The sequence below is a fragment of the Xyrauchen texanus genome, chromosome 20 (assembly GCF_025860055.1).
Source record: "Xyrauchen texanus isolate HMW12.3.18 chromosome 20, RBS_HiC_50CHRs, whole genome shotgun sequence".
NCBI lineage: Eukaryota > Metazoa > Chordata > Actinopteri > Cypriniformes > Catostomidae > Xyrauchen > Xyrauchen texanus.
This window is the reverse complement of record NC_068295.1, coordinates 681,239-706,446: the sequence shown is the minus strand read 5'-3', so window position 1 is coordinate 706,446 and position 25,208 is coordinate 681,239. Positions and strand designations below refer to the sequence as shown.

At 40.2% G+C, this 25,208-nt stretch overlaps 1 pseudogene; it reads left to right on the top strand.

Moving 5' to 3' along the window:
* Positions 1-4,740: 4,740 nt before the first annotated feature.
* Positions 4,741-25,208, top strand: part of LOC127660823 (serum response factor-like) — a 78,081-nt pseudogene continuing 57,613 nt past the window's right edge.

Here is a 25,208-nt window from a genome sequence, read left to right as displayed (position 1 = left end):
TTTTATGTGTAGATTATGTGTAGATTATGTGTTATGAGTAGATTATGTGTAGATTATGTGTATTTTATGTGTAGATTGTGTTATGTGTAGATTATGTGTATTTTATGTGTAGATTATGTGTTATGAGTAGATTGTGTATTTTATGTGTAGATTATATGTAGATTATGTGTATTTTATGTGTAGATTATGTGTATTTTATGTGTAGATTATGTGTATTTTATGTGTATTTTATGTGTAGATTATGTGTATTTTATGTGTAGATTATGTGTATTTTATGTGTAGATTATGTGTATTTTATGTGTAGATTGTGTGTTATGTGTAGATTATGTGTATTTTATGTGTAGATTATGTGTATTTTGTGTGTAGATTGTGTGTTATGTGTAGATTATGTGTATTTTATGTGTATTTTATGTGTAGATTATGTGTTATGAGTAGATTATGTGTATTTTATGTGTAGATTATGTGTAATGTGTAGATTATGTGTATTTTATGTGTAGATTATGTGTCATGTGTAGCTGATGTGTATTTTATGTGTAGATTATGTGTATATTATGTGTAGATTATGTGTATTTTATGTGTAGATTATGTGTTATGTGTAGATTGTGTATTTTATGTGTAGATTATGTGTTATGTGTAGATTATGTGTATTTTATGTGTAGATTATGTGTTATGTGTAGATTATGTGTAGATTATGTGTTATTTGTAGATTATGTGTATTTTATGTGTAGATTATGTGTATTTTATGTGTAGATTGTGTGTTATGTGTAGATTATGTGTATTTTATGTGTAGATTATGTGTTATGTGTAGATTATGTTTATTTTATGTGTAGATTGTGTGTTATGTGTAGATTATGTGTAGATTATGTGTATTTTATGTGTAGGGTGTATGTTATGTGTAGATTATGTGTATTTTATGTGTAGATTATGTGTTTTGAGTAGATTATGTGTTATGTGTAGCTGATGTGTAGATTATGTGTATTTTATGTGTATTTTATGTGTAGATTATATGTAGATTATGTGTATTTTATGTGTAGATTATGTGTATTTTATTTGTAGATTATGTGTTATGAGTAGATTATGTGTTATGTGTAGCTGATGTGTAGATTATGTGTATTTTATGTGTAGATTATGTGTAGATTGTGTATTTTATGTGTAGATTATGTGTTATGAGTAGATTATGTGTAGATTATGTGTATTTTATGTGTAGATTATGTGTATTTTATGTGTAGATTGTGTGTTATGTGTAGATTATGTGTATTTTATGTGTAGATTATGTGTAGATTATGTGTGTTTTATGTGTAGATTATGTGTTGTGTATTGTATGTGTAGATTATTTGTTATGTGTAGATTATGTGTGTTTTATGTGTAGATTATGTGTAGATTATGTGTATTTTATGTGTAGATTATGTGTAGATTATGTGTAGATTATGTGTAGATTATGTGTTGTGTATTTTATGTGTAGATTATGTGTTATGTGTAGATTATGTGTGTTTTATGTGTAGATTATGTGTATTTTATGTGTAGATTATGTGTATTTTATGTGTAGATTATGTGTTATGTGTAGCTGATGTGTAGATTATGTGTAGATTATGTGTAGATTATGTGTTATGTGTAGATTATGTGTTATGTGTAGATTATGTGTAGATTATGTGTTATGTGTAGCTGATGTGTAGATTATGAGTAGATTATGTTTTATGTGTAGATTATGAGTAGATTATGTTTTATGTGTAGATTATGTGTAGATTATGTGTTATGTGTAGATTATGTGTAGATTATGTGTTATGTGTTGCTGATGTGTAGATTATGAATAGATTATGTTTTATGTGTAGCTGATGTGTACTTTATGTGTATTTTATGTGTAGATTATGTGTAGATTATGTGTTATGAGTAGATTGTGTTATGTGTAGCTGATGTGTAGATTATGTGTAGATTATGTGTTATGTGTAGATTATGTAGATTATGTGTTATGTGTAGCTGATGTGTAGATTGTGTAGATTATGTGTTGTGTAGATTATGTAGATTATGTGTTATGTGTAGCTGATGTGTAGATTATGTGTAGATTATGTGTAGATTATGTGTAGATTATGTGTTATGTGTAGATTATGTGTAGATTATGTGTTATGTGTAGCTGATGTGTAGATTATGAGTAGATTATGTTTTATGTGTAGATTATGAGTAGATTATGTTTTATGTGTAGATTATGTGTAGATTATGTGTTATGTGTAGATTATGTGTAGATTATGTGTTATGTGTTGCTGATGTGTAGATTATGAATAGATTATGTTTTATGTGTAGCTGATGTGTACTTTATGTGTATTTTATGTGTAGATTATGTGTAGATTATGTGTTGTGTAGATTATGTAGATTATGTGTTATGTGTAGCTGATGTGTAGATTGTGTAGATTATGTGTTATGAGTAGATTATCTGTATCTGATGTGTAGATTATGTGTCATGTGTAGCTGATGTGTATTTTATGTGTAGATTATGTGTAGATTACATTTTCCCCTCAGAATTGAATAATGGCAGTCACTACTGGATACTTGTGAACATCACCGTGCACACACCTCACCATCATGAACCAAGCCATGGTGAATCGAGGTTTGATTACAGCCAGAATCCACCAGGGCTTGGTATGTAATTCTTACCGGTACACGGTACGTCCCTGCTTGACCGGGGGTGATTTGTGGCGAGTCAGGGACCTGGACCCATGTCTCCACCTCCCATCACCGGACACCAGTTTTGGGTGTGTCTAGGTTCCCCAGAACTCCAGCAGACTGTCCCAGGCTTCCCGGCTGCACTCGTGGTGGCAGAGACATCATCCTGGGAGTGGCGACAGAGAGCCATCAGATCGATGAAATCCTCCACATCGTGGCCTTCCTCGGGTGGCACCCACTTCCAGTAGGCATCATGGAGTTGCTGGGCAAATGTAAACGGGCTGGCTGTGCTGAGGGTGAGGGAGCGGAGCAGCTGGCGATGTTGTTCCGGTGTGCGGCAGACCTGTTGCAGTACAGCCGACTTCAGATTTGAGTAGTCTAGGCGGTCCTCAGCGGGTAGTTGCTGTGCCCCAAGCTGGGACTCCCCGGTAAGTAATGGCAGCAGGGTCCATTGTGTTCGTGGCCAGTTGGAGGTGGTGGCCGACTGTTCAAATAGGCTCACGAAAGCCTCCGGATCATCCTGGGGCCCCATCTTTGTGAGCATCTTTGTGAACATCATAGCTGCTTCCGGGGACCCACCTGGATCTAACCAGCTTCGTAAGGCCTGCCAATCCTCTGCCTTTGCTTGAAGGAGTTCCTGGAAGCACCTGGGCGAGAAGAGCTTTGGGGTGAGTCTTCTGGATAATAGCCAAGGCGCAGATGACTTCGCCCAGCGGTGTGGTGTCCATGGTGGCCAGTCTTCTTCCCAACTCCTGGGTTTCGGCACCAGTGTAGAGATTCTAAGAGTGGGAGGCAAGAAGGAAACGGGAGTCCGTGTCACAGTCCACGTGCGTGTTCTTTTATTCTCAGGGCTTTAACTCAAAATATGCTTTCCAGCAAGAACTTCAGTTTACACACACAGCTTCAATGATAACAGTCAACATAAACTCAATAGACGCATTAATATATAAACAGCTTTTCAGCGTTCAGCTTCAGTTTGAGTGTGTGTTGTCTCGGACTCTCTCTCTCGGTCTGGCGTTCTGCTGGCCTTTTAAAGCCCGTCTCCGCCGTCACTGACATGAGACACAGGTGTTTAGAGTTAGTAATCACCAGGTGATGGCCCTTACCACTTCTTCTCTCCTCACTGACAGACACACGACCCATCCCCACACTGAACTTCATGTTTTTGGCCCTTTGCATCCTTGACAAGATGTTGAATAAATTGATATGAAGCATTTGAATTAAACTCTGGTGTTTCAATGAAATATGCACATCCCTCTTGTTACATCAGTGTCTAATGCATTTATAACAGTTTCTATGGGAACCATTGCTGTAGAAATGCCATGACATTACATAAATACTTGTTTCATTTGGCAGGATACAATGTTGGCAGGTTTTGCCTACATTATTGAGACTAAATGTTCCACAAAGATAGTGTAGTTGGTGCAGTGGAGAGCAGCGAACAGGTAAACATCTTAAACACTAAATAATGTCTTATTATTAATACACTGTCATAGAGATAAATAATGAATTTTATAATTTATATTAGATTTGGAATTCTGCCCTAAAGTAACATGCACTATTATTATTCTCAATGAGTGAAACTAAAGCGCGTCCAGCATCTATTTATAGAACAATTCATACATTAGGCCCCTCCCTTTATTTGACGTTTAATACGAGCACAACCTTTTTGGTATTTATGCAAATGATCGTCGACTTTTAACCAATGGCGCTCCGGGCCGTTCCTTCACTAACCAATCGGCAGACGTCACTGTGACTCACCATATAAGGAGCGACAACTCCAAAAAAGGAAACATCGTATCTCTTTATAAGGAGAAAAGTAGATCGGGCACTTCCAGATCACTCCGCTCTTCTGCAAAGTGTTGTGAAGTGACTCATAAACGCACTCATAGTGGTGATTGACAGCTGTCAGTTGTGTAATTGTGAGGTAGAGCAGCAGTAGTGGCGTGTGAAGAGATTCATGGAGCGACATTAGTACGTTTACAGGTCGCACTATATGACATGGCGGAGTGATCGCGGTTGTGCGCTGGTTTTTCCTTATACAGAAAGTGCGTCTCTCCGGAGCAGCAGGAGGAGAAGCGGGAGAGAAGTGTGAGGGAAGCCGCGTGAAAGCGCTCAGGTTCGGCATCACTTCTTAAAGTTTCTCGCAGACTCTGAACACGCAGACACTGTTTGTTCACCTTCCTGACGGGTCTGTTTATGATCTCACTCACAGACGGTCGCTCCAGCGCTCGGCTGGCGGTTTTGCGGTCATTTTTTCCGGTTTAAAGAATGTTATCCAGCTCCACCGGAGCGGCACTGAGTGGAAACGGATCAGCGGCGGGGAAGAGCGCAGGCCACGGAGCGGTGGTGATCGGCGGCGGGCTTCGGACGGGGCTCGTCCGCTCTGCTCCAGCGGGGATGCTCGGGGAAACGGTGGCGTCAGACCGGGGAACGGGACCGGACTGGGTATCGGTCAGGCTGGAGGGATGGTGAGCGGTTTGGGAATCGGGGTTCCCGGGAGATATGAGCCGGGTAAAGAAGGACCCCCGCACGGCTGCAGTGGCTCGGATGCGGACTCGGACTCGGGCGATGAGGACGAGCACATGGGGTCGATCGGGAACGGCCGGAGGGGTGGAGGTGTTAAGCGGGAGAGAGCGGAGATGGAGGCGGCGATGGCCGGACAGGAGACCGGCATACCCTCGGGGTCGTACGGGGTGGTCGCGGGTGGAGTGACCGGAGCGAAACCGGGCAAGAAGACCCGGGGGAGAGTGAAGATCAAGATGGAGTTTATCGACAACAAACTGCGTCGGTACACCACATTCAGCAAGAGGAAAACCGGCATTATGAAGAAGGTGAGAATGTGTGTGTGAAACATTAAAAACATGGAGTTTATTATGACTAACGCAAACGCACAGAAACTTAATGTAAAGATTCTCTATTGACAAAAAATATTTGTGTCCATTGACAAGTATATTGGTTAGAAAATGACACACGGGAAAGTTAAAACTTCTGTTAATTGGCCAATAATAGTATAATTGCAATAGGGCTAAATGTCAGCCGATATATATCGGTCTATAACTAGATTAAATCACTTACTAACCTGATCAGTGTAAAGTTATATCCCATATATCCCACAGGGTTTCAGTAGCTGGGTTTCTATCCACTTATTTATATGCGCATTTTAGGATATTTATCGAAAGCTGCTGGATGGAAACACCAAGATGCGAATATAAAAATATACACGCTCGCTTGAGGTGGACACGTTTGTTATTTTATAAGAAGAAATGCGTAAAAACTTTATAGAAACACATTTACAGAATAAACTCATCCGCGTCTGAGACCGTCAATCTGTGCATCTTATCACGTGACTTGTTGAGCGTGTTACCATGGAGACGTAGTGCGTGCGGAGGCTTCACGCTATTCTCCATGACATCCAAGCTCAACTCGCCAAGTGCCCCATACGAGAGCGAGAACCACATTATAGCGACCACGAGGAGGTTACCCCATGTGACTCTACCCTCCCTAGCAACCAGGCCAATTTGGTTGTTAAGGAGACCTGACTGGAGTCACTCAGCACGCCCTGGATTCAAACTCGCGACTCCAGGTGTGATAGTCAGCGTCAATACTAGCTGAGATACCCAGACCCTCCCTAGCAACCAGGCCAATTTGGTTGCTAAGGAGACCTGACTAGAGTCACTCAGCGCACCCTGAATTCAAACTCGCGACTCCAGGTGTGATAGTCAGCGTCAATACTCGCTGAGATACCCAGACCCTCTCTAGCAACCGGGCCAATTTATTGTTTAATTGTATTGTTTGAACTATTTATGAGTATTTACATTGATTTGTTGAACACGTGCTGAAACCGGTACTGTCTCTTTAAGGAAACACGGCATTTCTGTAGTTGTTTTTCTGTCAATGATAAAAGGGTTGTGTGGATCTCGTCTTTGGATACACATTATACAGAACAACTTTTACTCTCAACACGCTGTGAAATATCTCGCTGCTGAACACTTCACGACTAAACTACACGATTACTGCTCAGTGAAATCAAAACATTTACCAGCCAGTTGCCGAAATATATTCACTGTAGTCACATAGCGCGAAACATGCAGGCGATTTCCTCTCATTGTGGTGGAGGGTTGCACACTGAGTAAAAGATTGATATTGGGATATAAGGATCAATATTGAGATCTTGTTCATAACTGGACTAACCAGAGGACCAATCATCGCATCCGAAATGTTGCTCTGGTCATCCTGAAATAACCACGTCCTGAAAATGCAAAGCCAGAGCAAATAAGTCGAATACAAACTTGAAGTGTGCCGAAAAGTATTGACACTTTTGAAAAATACATTATACAGTAGATCTGCGCGGCAAAGTCATAAGGAAGGTGGAACGCACACACACAACACTCCCAGAACTGTGTGATGCGCTGTCGCTCCCCGACATTAGACGAAGTTCTTCTAGGTTGTTTTGTAGTGAAATTAAGTTATAAATTAACAAATAATTAAATTAGTGAAATTAACCTTAAAATAATAACATCAATTAGACAAATAAATAAATATATATATTGGGGTCAGTCAATATTTTTTTAAATCTAATTAATTACATGGTGTCCCGATAAATTAATCGCGATTAATCACATATACAAATATTTGCTAAGAAAGCCACTCATCTAACAATAATTCAATATATAATGATTATACATATTTATATCAATAATTATACATAGTTATCTTTAAATATAAAAAAATTGTATATATATGTTGCGTCATAAACGTAAATGTTTAGGTCACTGTGTCAAGTTAAATATAGTTTAATACTCAATCTTCTTTAATAATCAAGTGTTTTGAACACAAGAATGTAACTCATGTTTGTGTTGTTCTGCTGAAGTGTTTCTTCACTGTATAAACTGTGTGTTGCTCAGACAGCTGATGTTTCACTTACTGCCCTCTGGAGGAAACAGGTGGTACTACAAGCATTTCTCAGGAATCTTCCTTATTACGGTCCGCGGCGATTGCGATTAATTGCGTTAATTTGTTTAACACGTTTTTTTATAATAAAGTGAATCGCACCGTATTAAGGCGTTATATTGACAGCCCTAATATATATATATATATATATATATATATATATATATATATATATATATATATATATATATATATATATATACATAATGTTTTTTTTATTTTTAATCCAAAGCCTTTAAATGTTTCTTTACTGCTTGAATTAATTTTTTCAAAGGTTATTTTTCCTGTTTATTTTACGTGTCTGGTTTGACGGTCTTCTTATTTAATATGAGCTCTATAATGAAGGTTATTAGTGTATGTACTGATTATTCGCGTTCAGTTGATAACATATGGTCAATTCTAATGCTGTTAAACCTAAACAAACACATCATGTCACACACGCACACTGTCGTATATCTCACAAATCTGTAAAATCTTACAGTGTTTCAGTCAAAGATCTTCTTCAGGTATTTTATTGATTTCTCTGAAGATTCTGCCAGTTGTAATTAAATCTCTGTTAATTACAGTGGTGGCGTAGTGGGCTAAAGCACATAACTTGTAATCAGAAGGTTGCTGGTTTGATCCCCACAGTCACCACCATTGTGTTCTTGAGTAAGACACTTAACTCCAGGTTGCTCCAGGGGGATTGTCCCTGTAATAAGTGCTCTGTATAATACATTGGTACTCAGAAGGTCACTGGTTTGATCCCCACAGTCACCACCATTGTGTCCTTGAGTAAGACATTTAACTCCAGGTTGCTCCGGGGGGATTGTCCCTGTAATAAGTGCACTGTATAATGCATTGGTACTCAGAAGGTCACTGGTTTGATCCCCACAGCCACCACCATTGTGTCTGGTAGACCTAACTCAGGTTCCGGGATTGTCCTATAAGTGCTCTGTATGATACATTGGTACTCAGAAGTTGCTGGTTCAATCCCACAGTCCCACCATTGTGTCCTGGTAAGACCTTACCAGGTTGCTCCGGGGGGATTGTCCCTGTAATAAGTGCTCTGTAAGTCACTTTGGATAAAAGCATCTGCCAAATGCATACATGTAAAAGTAATGGTGGTGGATATCCTCTTCCCATCTTCACTGACCTCTTGAACTGTTTCTCAAAACAGCATCATGTGACAGTAAAAACATGCGCAGTACGTCCGTTCTGTGAGATGCTAATGTACTCGCTAAATCAGAAGTCGATGATGCGATTTCATTACTCTTCCTTATAAATGCAAACAGCATTTACTAGCGAGTCTTGTGACTTCCTTATATGGCGTGTTTATGGGCGTGGATTATGATAATTGTGACTGAACATGCACACGCCCACTATTTACAAATGTTTGGAACGTCACTAACATACACACATTTACTGACAAATCTGGAGAGGACGAAGCGTTTGTGAGTCCAGTGGAGAGTTTTTGGCAAGGTCCATTTTATGCACAGATTACTCCAAATGTACTTAAACATTTACGGAAGTTTCACGAGTAATATGTTTTTTCGCATAAATTAAATTCGCAACTTGGAAACATAGCTAATGTAATGCTAACAAAGTTGTCAAATTGTCTATATCTTCACACAGATGTGTTTAGTGCATGATTTAAAAAGACACGCCTTCAATTTACAAAATGTTGTATATTTTTCAGTGCCCTCATGTTTTTGTTTGTTTACATAAAGGAGGGACGAGATGAAATCATTTTGGTAATCAACATTATGCCACAAATGCTGTTATTGAGCTGTAACATCACAGGTGATCTCACACAAACATTCAGTGTGATGTAAAGACAGCGTCTGATGAAGTGTGATTGCATAGATTCCTGTGCAGATGCGATGTCTGTCTCTGGTGTAAGTGAGACTGTAGTATCACATGTCTCTCCTTTGGTTTATAGTGACTGAAGTGACAACAGACACGACTGGCTGTGAGCTTTAAATAGACCAGAGCAACTGACATTCTCTCTATGACTGACCGGCAGCTCGCACACACACACATACTGGACATCAGTCTCGACACATTCCCAGGCTGACGAAACAACAACTCGGTGTAATGGCTTTGGTTACTGAGACGTTCAGATCTCTTTTCAGGACTCAAAATATATTTTTTGTCCTATAATTGTCTCCGCTCTGGCTGAGCATCGGAAGATATTTCATCAGCGAATGGCTCGGTTGCATCGCCGTGCAGAGCGTGTCTCTCTCAGGTCCTCCTTCAGATGTTCGTGATTGATTGAGAGGAGAGCCGATGATGTTCTTTGCGGCTCTGAGGGAATTTCTCTGTTTGTGTGAACGGCAGAGAGGGAGATTTACCTGTATCGCAGGTGTTCTGTCATCCCAACCGTTATCACCTGCTCAGACGAGCCTCCGTTAAATCGAGAAGCGTCGTCAGTCCATGCACGATTGGCCTGTTAACAGAAATGTTAGTTCCCAACATATACTGACTGATGTAAAAATGGATTTCTCTATCCCTTATGAAATTAACCTTGTTTTACTAAAGGAACCATAGTTGAACAATGGCATTTGCGGTTAAATTTAAATTAAAATGTATGCATTTGGCAGATGCTTTTATCCAAAGTGACTTACAGTGCACTTATTACAGGGAAAATCCCCCCGGAGCAACCTGGAGTTAAGTGTCTTACTCAAGGACACAATGGTGGTGACTGTGGGGATCAAACCAGCAACCTTCTGAGTACCAATGTATTATACAGTGCACTTATTACAGGGACAATCCCCCCGGAGCAACCTGGAGTTAAGTGTCTTACTCAAGGACACAATGGTGGTGACTGTGGGGATCAAACCAGCAACCTTCTGATTACCAATGTATTATACAGTGCACTTATTACAGGGACAATCCCCCCGGAGCAACCTGGAGTTAAGTGCCTTACTCAAGGACACAATGGTGGTGACTGTGGTGATCAAACCAGCAACCTTCTGAGTACCAATGTATTATACAGTGCACTTATTACAGGGACAATCCCCCCGGAGCAACCTGGAGTTAAGTGTCTTACTCAAGGATACAATGGTGGTGACTGTGGTGATCAAACCAGCAACCTTCTGAGTACCAATGTATTATACAGTGCACTTATTACAGGGACAATCCCCCCGGAGCAACCTGGAGTTAAGTGTCTTACTCAAGGACACAATGGTGGTGACTGTGGTGATCGAACCAGCAACCTTCTGATTACCAGTTATGTGCTGTAGCCCACTACGCCGCCACCACTCCACTATTAAACAATAGTAACAACAATATTTGTCATGATTTTACCAGAGTAATAATATTGTATCCATTATATTCATGGTAAACACGTGACTATAAATATCATCATCATTCAGGCAAATAAACATTATTAGTGTTACTATAGTAACACCATGGTTAGTTTTCATAAGGGCGTGTTTTACTTCTACCTCAAATTAACCGTGGTGTTACTGTAGTAAATTATATAGTTAATATCAGATGTAGGCCGATATATCGGTTGTACAGATTAATCAGTGCCGATAGTTGCTTTTTGTAATGATCGGTTATCTGAAATAAATCAGCACATATGTTATGTCTCAACTTTTAATATGCAACATTATTCCCCAGAGGTGAATACATGCTTATACATCCTATAAAAACGTAATTTGGTTTTTACTTAGTATTCGTCATTTCAAAATTAGAGTCCCCCCGTGTGTTTCGGGCTTTTTATAGTTAAAAGTCCCGCGTTTTGCGTTGTGGGATTTTGGTTGCACAATCAACTGCATCTGAGGTTTTATTCATTTTAAGATTTTTTAACATGCTATTAATCAAATTGAAAAACTATCAGCCAATTAATTGGTTATCGACCTTCTCCACCACTTTAGTTATTGGTGTCTGCAAAATCCAGTATTGGTCAACCTCTACTTAATATAGTCATATTTTAACAATTTTGTGGTTATCCTTTTACTACAAGTACCATAATTGAACTACAGTATAGTTACTGTCAGGGGTGTAGGAACGATCTAAATCAATCTCTGTGATATAAACTGAACTTTTAAGAAACTTTTAAATTGGGGTCTGTGTATCTCAGTGAGTATTGATGCTGACTATCACACCTGGAGTCGTGAGTTTGAATCCAGGGCGTGCTGAGTGACTCCAGTCAGGTCTCCTTAGCAACCAAATTGTCCCGGTTGCTAGGGAGGGTAGAGTCACATGGGGCAACCAAATTGGCCCGGTTGCTAGGGAGGGTAGAGTCACATGGGGTAACCAAATTGTCCCGGCTACTAGGGAGGGTAGAGTCACATGGGGCAACCAAATTGTCCCGGTTGCTAGGGAGGGTAGAGTCACATGGGGCAACCAAATTGTCCCGGTTGCTAGGGAGGGTAGAGTCACATGGGGCAACCAAATTGGCCTGGTTGCTAGGGAGGGTAGAGTCACATGGGGCAACCAAATTGGCCCGGTTGCTAGGGAGGGTAGAGTCATATGGGGCAACCAAATTGGCCTGGTTGCTAGGGAGGGTAGAGTCACATGGGGCAACCAAATTGGGCTGGTTGCTAGGGAGGGTAGAGTCACATGGGGTAACCAAATTGGGCCGGTTGCTAGGGAGGGTAGAGTCACATGGGGTAACCAAATTGGGCCGGTTGCTAGGGAGGGTAGAGTCACATGGGGTAACCAAATTGGGCCGGTTGCTAGGGAGGGTAGAGTCACATGGGGTAACCAAATTGGCCCGGTTGCTAGGGAGGGTAGAGTCACATGGGGTAACCTCCTCGTGGTGGTGATTAGTGGTTCTCTCAATGGGGCGTGTGGTGAGTTGTGTGTGGATCGTGGAGAGTAGCATGAGTCTCCACATGCTGTGAGTCTCCGCGGTGTGTCCAACGAGTCACGTGATCAGATGCGCGGATTGACGGTCTCAGAAGCAGAAGCAACTGATACTTGTCCTCCACCACCCGGATTGAGGCGAGTAACCGCGCCACCATGAAGACCTACTAAGTAGTGGGAATTGGGCGTTCCAATATTGGGAGAAAATGGGATAAAAAAATAAATAAACAAATTGACATTTCAAACATTGTTCCAGTCAGCCAGAAACAAAGAAGTTTATCTAACTTGGCTTATGGTTGTACATGAGACATTCAGTGTTTCAGTAAAAAAAGACTAACTATAAGAGGTTGACTGATATATCGGATTTACCGATTAATCGGTGCCGTTAGTTGTGTTTATTTAACTATCGGCTATCTGAACTCCCATTATATCCGATAGTTATTTTTGGTTTAATTTCTCTTGGGCTGGCGCTGGAGGGTTCATCAGTCTGAACTTCTTGGTTCAACAATATAACGGCGCCTCTAAAGGTAAAGAGGTTTTTTTGGGGGGGGCGTCCAGTTTGTTCCTGTTGGGTTATAAACATGAGCATTAGTAAATCAGTAGTAAATCTTATATGAATATGCAGCCTGAGTTTTTGCTTTTGCACGATCCATTCGCTTGCATCAGAGGAACACGCGCGAGCACAGCACATTGAGTGAATGCACGCGCACGGGAACGATTTTACATTTTAGAGTTTTCTGACTTATTTCTGAACTTCAAGCCGTTCTGACTAAATAGACATTGATCCTAGCTTCCTACAGACGTACAATGCACAAAGAAATGCAAGAGCACGGTGAAATATATACGTCTGAAATATAAATGTGATATTCACGAGAGGGTACATTGATATATAATATATTTTAATGAACATTTTTATTCATTACAGATGACAAAGGCTTTGAAGATGATAGCGTGAGAGAAATGTATTAAAGTATCGCCATTGAAAGTGATATTTACTAAAGTTTGGAACGTTTTCATTCATATCACACATTTTAAAAACTATCGACCGATGTATCTACTATCGGCACGTTTTTCCACCTTAGTTATCTGTATCGGCAAAACCCACTATCGGTTGACCACTGTTAACATTTAGTTATTTCTAAAAGTAAGGGAGACATGTCCCCCTCAGTTACATTGGGTCTTACACCCCTGGTTACTGTATTAAACCCATTTTGTGGTTGCTGTAGTTTTACTGAATACGGTAGTTCAGCTATGGTAACTGGAGTAAAACCATGCTTCAGTTTCATAAAGGAAGATTAAAGCTATTTTGAGGAAATGCAAAACTATTTGCGTTACTAAATGATCTTCTTGTCCTCTAAGGGGCTCCGTAGTTAAAAGACAATTTCATATTGAATATGAGTATTATATCACCATCGGCCAACCAGCTCGTTATACATCAGAACCAGCCATTGAAAAACTACATAAGTCAACCACTAGCTAGGGAACATCTACGTGATCATAGTGAGAGTGTAGTGTGTCACAGCGTGCATTTATGAGAGAGAAAAAACCAGCGTGCGATCTTTAGGTGTGAAGTCATTCCACTGATAACGTAAAGCTACACTGTTTTTGGCCAAAAATCAATTTCTTCAGCAAAAGCCAGGAAATGAAAGCAGGCAGACACACACGGGCCTCAAACACTCACAGTGTTGGAAATGTCTTTTATGTGTGATTTGAGCAACACATGCTGGAGGTGACTGTGATGTTCATTGTGTTTGTGACCTCCAAAGGGTCACATCACTTGCTGTCAATCATACGGTCACTACATGTGACAGCTGACCATACGGTGAGGTGACGTCACTGCAGATTAGCTGCCATTGTTTTACTGATGCCACACACTCTTTGAACTCAACTGCTGCTCGTTTATGGCGTCTACAGCTGCTGCTCGAACACACCACTTCACCAATGACACTTCAGGACAGTTCCTGACTAACAGATGTTTGAGGGAAGTTGACAGCACATTTAAAGAGTGTCCTTCGGTGTGACTTCATTCATCAAAGTAGTTTAACCCTTACAGTAAATGCATGGCTGTTTCGCCAAAGATTACAGCATACCTCTGGTCTTTAGCAGCCCGTCACTTACCATTTATCTATATAAATGGTTCCGCAGAATGCCAAGATAGTGCCACATTTTCAAAACATTTTCAAGACAATTAGAAAACAATAGATGTGTTCAAGTTTGAAGGCAAGTCGGGCGGTTTGAGGTGAGTATTTTCTCTTTCACACACACACAAGAGTAAGCAAAAAGGCTCTCAGTAGCCAACTCAAATCGAAGGTTTTCCAGCATCAAAAGAAATGAACAAATGGAGTCTCTTAATATGACGTTGCCAGACACGCAGACACCACTTTTTTTCTGCCACTCTCTCTCTCCTCTCTGGCGTATTCGTGCTATTTTAAAGACTCCCTCAGCAATCACTTTAACAAGAAACAGCTGTTAGGGATAACAAGACCCAGGTGACGATCCTCACCTCTCTATCTAACACAGACAGACACATGACTACACCTCCGTCCCCATATACCCCCATCACCCGTCTTGCCTACCACCCCCCTATTTCTGGAGAGAAAGTCATCGACAGTCATCAGCGGCCCCAGTCCGTGGATCACCTCAAACTTGAATGGCTGAAGTGCCAGGTACCATCGAGTGATCCGCACGCTAGCATCTTTCTCAGTGGGGGTGTGATCTGAGCAGAGAGTGAAGACCCGCCCCAGCAGGTAATAGGGGAGGGTGAGAACGGCCCACTTGATCACCAGACACTCCTTTTCAATGGCGCCATACCTAGTCTCCCTCAAAGAGAGCTTGCGACTAATGTACAGCACCGGCCGCCCCTACTGTGACAGGACAGCCCACAACCCCCTGTCGGATGTGTCCTTCTGTAAAATAAAAGGTAGAGAGAAGTTGGTCGCATGTAGGAAAGGCCTACCACAAAGTGCAGATTTCACTTTCAAGAAAGCCTGTTGGCACAACTCTGTCCACTGGACCAGATCTGGGGCACCCTTTCTAGAGAGGTCCGTCAGCAGGCTGGTGATGTCAGAGTAACTAGGCACAAACCTTCGGTAGTAGCCAGCCAGCACCGGGAACTGCCTCACCTCCTTTTCGGTCTTGGGCCTTGGCCAGGCCACGATCGTCGCGGTCTTGTCAATATGGGGACGCACCTGCCCATGACCCAAGTGGAACCCCAGATACCGTGCTTCCACCTGTCCAATTGCACAATTCTCCAGGTTCGCCGTGAGCCCCACCCATCCTCACCTCAGGACGTCCCTTAGATGCTGTTTATGCCACTGCCAATCATTACTATATATAATGATATTGTCAATATAGGCAGCGGCGTATGCAGAATGAGGCCTGAGGACTTTGTCCATGAGACGCTGGAATGTAGCGGGGGCCCCGAACAAACCAAACAAAACGGTAACGGATTGGTATAATCCGAACGGTGTAGAATAGGCAGTTTTTTCTCAGGAAATTTGAGTTAACAAATAACCCAAAGTCAAATTCCAGTGTTGAATCGAGCCACACCCAACCGATCAAGCAACTTGTCAATTCGGGGTATACTAATCTGTCTAGCAATAAACAAAGATATAGATATCCTGTGATAGTAAACTAATATAGAAATTAAATAATCGTGAAAAATTTGACTTATGGCAGCAAAAGAGGTTTTTTTGCTAATTGTTTTTCACGCTACTCAGAAGGCAAAGGTTGATGAATACTAAAGAGGTGTGGCTATAACTCAGGTACAGGAGGTGAATGAGGTCCCGGGTCATTAAAGACCTGAAGTATGCATTGAATGGTTAAACAAAATTTTTATGATTATTATACTTATTAAATGTGAGACTACATGTAATATTAGTAGCTTTAAGAGTCATTAAAATGGCGATTACAGCTCGAGCACATGGTTTGTTCTTTGCGTCTTGTCTAAACAGGTGGAGTAGAATCAATGTTACGAATTATTCTCAAAAATAACATTTTGTATTCATTGGTTCCGTGCAACGTGTGTCCAAAGAGGAGATCCACACAATCCATTTGTAGTTGAAGAAAGTCTCTTTTAGGGCTGCAACTAACGATTATTTTGATAATTGATTAATTTAACGATTATTCGAGTATTGCAATGATTAATCGTTAGCTCTGAACCGACTATTCAGCTTGTGCCTCGAGATGAAAGGTTGTATTAAACGTGCTTACAATAATGAGGACAAAAAATTATATTTTAATTATACCTCTGTAACAAGTAAAGGATGGGCAAGGAGGAGGCGGGAACCGGCTGAACAGTCAACATAATGGTTCAATCAATGGTAGAAGATGACTAGTTTACATAAGATAACGGGTAATCAGAAGGTTGCTGGTTCGACCCCCACAGCCACCACCACTGTGTCCTTGAGCAAGGCATAAATGTAAATATAGTTTGATCTGTGACCTGTCTGTCTCTCTCTTTGTGTTTGTTTGAAGGCATACGAGCTCTCCACGCTCACAGGAACTCAAGTCCTGCTCTTAGTGGCGAGCGAGACGGGTCACGTCTACACGTTCGCCACACGCAAACTGCAGCCCATGATCACCAGTGAAACGGGCAAAGCTCTCATCCAAACCTGCCTGAACTCGCCCGATTCTCCACCCCGATCCGACCCGTCCACAGACCAGAGGATGAGCGCCACGGGCTTCGAGGAAACGGACCTGACCTACCAGGTGTCCGAGTCGGAGAGTCTTGGAGAAACCAAGGTGAGTTGTTCAGCGTTTAGTGCTGGTGTGCTCCTTCAACTCAAGTGCATGGTTCTAGCGACAACAAAGGTCATGGGTTTGATTCCCAGGGAACACATGCAGTGATCAAATGTAGACCTTGAATGAACTGTAAATGTTTCCTTTCACTGGTCAGTGTTTAGATGTTGGATTGGTGTCGCTTAAATACATGTAACTCGGCTACATCAAGTGCAGCTTGACTTCAAAGATCAATGATCCTATTTTCTTGTGAAGTTCTGAGCTGATGGATCTCTATCTTCACTATGAGTCATACGAACAACTTGTTCCAAAATCTACACCATGAAGAGTTATTGTTGCCATCGTAAAGCTCAGCGCCCAAGTATTTCAACCTTCTAGAGTTCCTCCCGTCTGCACGGTGTGTCAAAGCTTTTGTTTTATATCGTTCTTGATCCACCACATTCTGACGAGGCTCTTCAAAGCCACGTCTCTTTCATTCAAGTTGATAGCTGATATAAATTGTGTTGCACTCATTATGACCTTCACTTTGTTGTTTGTTGTCGACTTCTATCTGAAATAAATCCTGTTGATATTCAGAGAGCGGACATTTGGTTGACCGGGAGAGATTTAAGAGATTCTCTCTACTTCAGGTTTTTCAAATGAATCATTTATTCTGCCGTGCCAAGAGCTGAATTCTGTCCATTAAACACAAGGCTTTAGTGTTGCATGTAAACAATTTATCTCGTGTTTACTTGTTGGTTTCTGTCCAGATGAGGTATTGATTTTATTGTCGCTCTCTGACCTGAACACACTGCATTTGTTCTCATTTCTGTCTCAAAGTTTTGGGTTCTCAATATGCAAGAGCTAGATCTCATATTATTTGTAGTATTTGTAAATATAAGCATGGATTGGCAAATCCTACATTAATGTAATTGAATACTTTTGTGATTGTCACTTGGGTGTATAATTCATCGTACTTTTTTACAGCATAACTATGACTAAAGAACATTATATGACATGATGAGTATATTATATGAATCAATAATGAACACATGTGGGTCATTCTGTGTTAACTCAACCAGAGGTCTGACTTTTGTTTTTACAAGATAAATGTAAACAATGTTAAAGGCAAATTATTAAATGCAATGGATCAATATTTACTTAGTTATCCATTACTTTGTAGAGTGGGGTCACAGATACAATTTTGAAGGTATAAAAACAAAGTCCTTAAGTAAAAATTAAAGCAAGTACAAATGTACACAAGAAAGAAAAAATACAGGTAAAGAAATGACCTTAGAAAGATTGATTTTCTCACCTTTGTTGCATTATTTAAAATAATTTTGATTCTAGATTTTCCAAAGTTATTAGTGAAAAAATTATTAAATTAGCTTGTCGATAAACTTTAAGTTGGCTTGAAAAAGCCTGGTCTGAAAGTTTAAAATAGATAGATAGACAGACAGACAGATAGGTAGATAGATAGACAGACATGTTTAGCATGAAGCTAGGTGTTGCTAACATGTTGCTATGCATTTTAGCATATTTTAACACATAGCTAAGCATTGATAGCATGTTGCTAGGTGTTGCTATCATGTTTAAGCATGTAGCTAAGCAATGTTAGCATGTTGCTAGCATGTTTTAGTATGTAGCTAGGCAATGCTAACATGTATTAGTATGTAGCTAGGCAATGCTAGCATGTTTTAGCATGTAGCTAGGCATTACTAGCATGTTTTAGCATGCAGCTAGGCATTGCTAGCATGTCTCACATGAAGTTAGGTGTTGCTAACATGTTGCTGGGCATTTTAGCATATTTTAACACATAGCTAAGCATTGATAGCATGTTGCTAGGTGTTGTTAGCATATTTAAGCATGTAGCTAAGCAATGTTATAATGTTGCTAGCATGTTTTAGCATGCAGCTAGGCATTGCTAGCATGTCTCACATGAAGTTAGATGTTCTTAACATGTTGCTAGGCATTGTTAGCATATTTTAGCATCTAGCTAGGTGATGCTAGCATGTTGCAAGCATGTTTAAGCATGAAGCTAAGTGTTTCCTAAAAAGTGGTCTTAGAGTCATTATTTAATGTTAATTTTAATTTGCATTATTTAAAATAATTTTCATTCTAGATTTTCCAAATTTATTTGTGAAAAAATAATTAAATTAGCTAATTATAGCGCCACCCAATTGTGTGTGGATGGATATGTGTTTTGGGACCATCCCACCAAGTTTGTAATCACTACGATTTCGCCCAGACACTTTCAGAGCAGAAATTTAATAATAAGAAAACTACAATAAAAGGTTTGTCGATAAACTTTAAGTTGGCTTGAAAAAGCCTGATCTGAAAGTTTAAAATAGATAGATAGATAGACAGACAGACAGACAGGTAGATAGATAGACAGACAGACAGACAGACAGACAGGTAGCTAGACAGACAGACAGATAAATAGATAAATAGATAGAGAGACAGACAGACAGACAGACAGGTAGACAGATAGATAGATAGATAGATAGATAGATAGCATGTTTTAGCATGTAGCTAGGTGTCTCTTACATATGCTATCATGTAGCTAGGCATTGCTAGCATGTTTAGCACATAGTTAGGCAATGCTATCATGTTTAGCATGTAGCTAGGCATTGCTAGTATGTTATTAGCTTGTTTTGCATGAAGCTATGTGTTGTTAACATGTTGCTAGGTGTTGCTAGCATATTTAAGCATGTAGCTAAGCAATATTATAATGTTGCTATCATGTTTTAATATGTAGCTAGGTAATGCTAGCATGTTTTAGTATGTAGCTAGGCATTACTAGCATGTTTTAGCATCTAGCTAGGTGATGCTAGCATGTTGCAAGCATGTTTAAGCATGAAGCTAAGGGTTGCTTAAAAGTGGTCTTAGAAAGAGTCACTATTTTATTTTAAATTTAATTTGCATTATATCAAAACTTGTTAGTGAAAAAACTTAAATGTGCTAATTACAGCACCATATGTGTTTTAGCGCGAGTAGTGGAGGGGATTTGGGATCTCTATGATTTCACCCAGACGCTTTTAGAACAGAAAATGAATAATAAAGAAAATCAGGACAAATACCATATAGGGCTTTAAAACTGTAAATACAAAAGGGAAAGTTTTTAGGACCGGAATCTAAAAGTATATATAGATATATTTAATACTTCTGGAGTTAAAGGCATTCAACACATAAAAGTGTTTTCCCATATTTGGACTTACACCATTGGCATATAATGCAACAAATTCTGTGTGCAAATAAAATAATGATGCTGCCACATAAGTACCTGTTGTTTCGCTCCAAAATCAAAGGCCAAAATCTTTATTTTGACCCAAATCTTCAAAATAATGCATTACTCAGAATTGTATCCCTCTCTAGGACTAATTAGCCTGATTAGGGGCCGGCCAAACAAAACGTTTTAAAAAAGAGAGAAAGACCGACATGGAGTGGCATTGGGAGAGAGAGAAGAGGAGGCCACTCCTCCACCCTCTAATAGACGACAGCCACGCCTCCCCGGGGGGATCGGAGGCAGTCTTGTTGGACGGAACATCCTGCCGCATTCTCTGGAAACAGAAGGGGTCACCCCCGCCCCTGGCAAGGGTCTCCCGCACCAGGCGGTCGGCCAGGAGCTCCTCCCCGCTCGCGGTCAGCTGTCTCAGACCCCGCTGCGCTTCAGCGGCTGGTTGGGGACTCCTCCGTCCCCCGGCGGATGGCCGCGGCTGCTCTGTTGGGGTGGATGACAGTGGCGAGGACTCTCCTACGCCGCATCCCTCCTCCTTCCTGGGTTTCAGCACCAGTGTAAAGGGGATTAATGGAAAGGAGGAGGCGAGAACCGGCTTGAAGATATAAATAATATTTTAATGCGAAACTTAAACAAAAAGACAAACACACACGGGTGTCAGACAGCTGTCCGTAAATCTCTCTCTGCCGCACTGCCGTCTCCGGTCGGCCTTTATCCCTCTCAAGGACTAATTAGCCTGATTAGGGGCCAGGTGTGTAGCATCACGACTCGGTGCCGCCCTCCTCCTACTTACAGCTGTAATCAAAGAATAAATATCATAATAATAATATATATATTTTCTAATGATAACTCAACATTTAGCAGCCAGTAGCGAAAGACATTTATAGTCATGTGGGATGAAAGTACTTTGATTGTAGAGGGTTGTGCGTAGAGTAAAAGATAGATCTTGGGATTCTCATTGGGGATTTTAGGATTTGGATTTCCAATTGAAGGTCCTCGTCGGTTTCAGCAGCACCTGTCCTGCACACCCCTACACAAGTCATCGTTTATTCGCTCGTGTTTCAGCATCAACTCCCTTTGAACCCGTTGTTCAGATTAACCCTAGAAATGTAGTTTGGCGTGACCGGGATGCAGACCCAAAGCCGCCAGTTGTCCTCTTCGCCGGGTCACTTTTGCTCTCGAGCATGTTTCGTCTCATTGATAAAAACTTGATTCTGCCTCTGTGACCATATATGGTGTGGTTTCCCAGTGCACGGTTGGCCGAGGCCCCTCGCATTCCTTATAAGCTGCAGCTGTCTCTAAACTCGCTGTTTCTGCTCTCACTGTGGGCTTTTCTGCGCTGATGTGATTTGGAGGTTGTGTGTTTAGGGTGGCCAAGTGTCATGATGGACTTTTGGCAGAATGGTCATGTGACCTCTGCATGTTAATGCCATTAGTAAGGGTCTAAAGCGACTATAGGCGGCCGTGCATCACAACTACAGACTCTAAGGAATTTCTACAGCCAGAGAGAGACTCAGTCTGCTGTGTGTTATTATAAACTCTCGAGTCTTGTGTTTTCATTGGGGAGACCACCACAGAACCACGAAATTACAAATCCATTTTCACATCTCATATGGTGTATGTTGTCAGAGTTTAGACGTTTCAAGGAAAGGCCATTGATCTCTTTGTTATTAGTTGTGTTGGTTAAGACATCTCTATTAGCATTTTTACCTGAAAACAATCCCATACAGGTCTCCAGCCATGTCCCCAAAGACGTGAGGGTACAGGACTGGTGGCAGTAAACATCCCAATACACTCTAGCATCATGGCGGCACAACTCATTTCAGTCACTGTGAGAAAATGTCTTTTTTTGTATCTTACTTATATTAAAGTGTTCCGCCCCAATGCAAGAAAACGTTTGATATTGTAAAAATAGTAGACCTACAGTAAAACTGTAAACATAAAGATATATTCATAATTAGGACCCAAGCACTGAAAGTGCAGAGGTGGGCGGGGGGTGGGCTATGTAGCGCCACCTTGAAGATGGGCATGTTCGGGGGGGCATCCCTTTTGAGCTAACGTCTCCCAGCTTTGTACACATGTAGATCTCATCAAGCCAGACTTTCACAACAGGAAGTCGGCCATATTGGATTGTTTGAAAAATGTATGATCTGGAATTTGAAATACTCCTTCTAGGGATTTCAAGTTACAGGTTCCAAATGTCGGCAACATCAAGCCAAGACACTGACGATGCTAAATTGCGAACACGTTTTTGATATATTGAACGGTGTTGCCATGGCGATGCCATAAATGTACATAAAAAATGGGAAAAGGGAAGTGCCTCATATCTTCTGCGTGCATCGTTTGATTTACATAAAAATGTAGCTGTATGTTTGGCCTTGCGGGCTAATCACATTGATGTGGCTATCGTGGGTCATGGTCGTAGCGCCACCAACTGGCGGAAGGAAGTGCAGCACGCTTAACAGACATGTTTCCCTGAATTGCTTCAAATTGTTTAGAATAGTGTCAAGATTTAAAACACTGAAGGGATTCTTGATATCTTAAACTGTGTTGCCATGGCAACACATTAAATGCAATAATTCCTTTTCATGTATATTTACATGTTTTTGAGGAACTTGGCATGCTTGAATGTTCATGATATTTTGCACACACATCAGCGTTGTCGGCCATTAGGCTTAGGCAAAAGATAACACATGGGCGTTGCTGGGGAGCTCTGTAACGCCACCTTTTGACAAAAGTGGTGGGGGCAGTTTCTTCTACGGTCACCAAACTTACTACACGGGTCTATAACACAGGGTACTATAGCTATATACTATATGTCGTAATTACGGCCAAAATACGGGACGTCCCGGCTAACATGGGACAGTTGGCAACCCTATGTGGAGATGATAAAATGGCGGCTGTGCAACTGGAGATGTCTCTACTGCATCAAGCTTTCAAGCCTTTGATTTGCAGAAACGTTTCAGAAACGTTTCGATCTGAAGTCTTCTTTTTAAATGATTGACATTAGTAAATGAGTTTGATCAGATAGTGATAGGTGCATCGTTTATTCTGTTGGTCACTACAGAGGTGAGATGTTTCATGGAGAACGATCAATGTGGACGTCTGTTACTGAACTCAACGCTCTCTTGGTGGGCATCGGTCCATCTGAACGCTGTGTGTTTGTGTTGTAATTCTGTGCCAGTATGTTTTGTTTAAGCTCCAGCGCTCATTAGAGTCGAACTATCTACTTCATCACTCCCACACTTAAACATGGCGTGAACCCAAACCCCATTACTCTCCGTACCTCTGTCTGTATGTCAGCCACCTCGGGCTGATGTTTGTCATAAAGAGTCGTTTTAACTTGGCATAGTCGATGCATTCCGAACATTGCAATACCAAGTCCGTCTGTCATGGCGGTCTGTTTTTGTGATTGTTGCTTCAGCTAAACTCACCCATATCAGTGGCATACAGTAGTTCAATAAAAATCACCTTGACGCCAGCTGATTAAAAGTTTTGCAAGTTATTTCTGAGAAACTGAGTGCAGATGACACTTGCTTTCATATTATGATCTAAGATTCGGACATTTAGACTCTTTAAGAGTGATTTTAAGTGTTCAAATACTTTGAGTTTTCTTTATTTAGTGCATATTTTCCATTTAAACATATTTCATTTACAACTTGCAATGACCGAGTGAATAGTTTTGTACCTGTACAATGACAATAAAGACCTTGACTTGAAAAGTGAAGTTATTAATATTACCATAAATGGCACAAGCCCCTAAAAAACAAACATTTTTAACCTGTCTGATTAGAACAACTATCAATTTTAGTTTTTAAATGTCTCTTGAAACTTTTGATGGTCCTCGATTCGATTAGATTCGGATACATTTTGATTCATTTTGATTAGATTTGGATATATTCCGATACATTTTGATACATTTTGATTAGATTCGGATATATTCCGATACATTTTGATACATTTTGATTAGATTCGGATATATTCCGATACATTCTGATACATTTTGATTAGATTCGGATATATTCCGATACATTCTGATACATTTTGATTAGATTTGGATATATTCCGATACATTCTGATACATTTTGATTAGATTTGGATATATTCCGATACATTTTGATTCATTTTGATAAGATTTGGATATATTCCGATACATTCTGATACATTTTGATTAGATTTGGATATATTCCGATACATTTTGATACATTTTGATTAGATTTGGATATATTCCGATACATTTTGATACATTTTGATTAGATTCGGATATATTCCGATACATTCTGATACATTTTGATTAGATTTGGATATATTCGATACATTTTGATACATTTTGATTAGATTTGGATATATTCGATACATTCTGATACATTTTGATTAGATTTGGATACATTCTGATACATTTTGATTAGATTTGGATGATACATTCTGATACATTTTGATTAGATTTGGATACATTCTGATACATTTTGATTAGATTTGGATATATTCTTGATACATTTTGATTAGATTTGGATACATTCTGATACATTTTGATTAGATTTGGATACATTCTGATACATTTTGATTGATTCTGATACATTTTGATTAGATTTGGATATATTCGATACATTTTGATACATTTTGATTAGATTTGGATATATTCCGATACATTCTGATATATTTTGATTAGATTCGGATATATTCCGATACATTTTGATACATTTTGATTAGATTTGGATATATTCCGATACATTTTGATACATTTTGATTAGATTCGGATACATTCCGATACATTTTGATTAGATTTGGATACATTCTGATACATTTTGATTAGATTTGGATATATTCTGATACATTTTGATTAGAT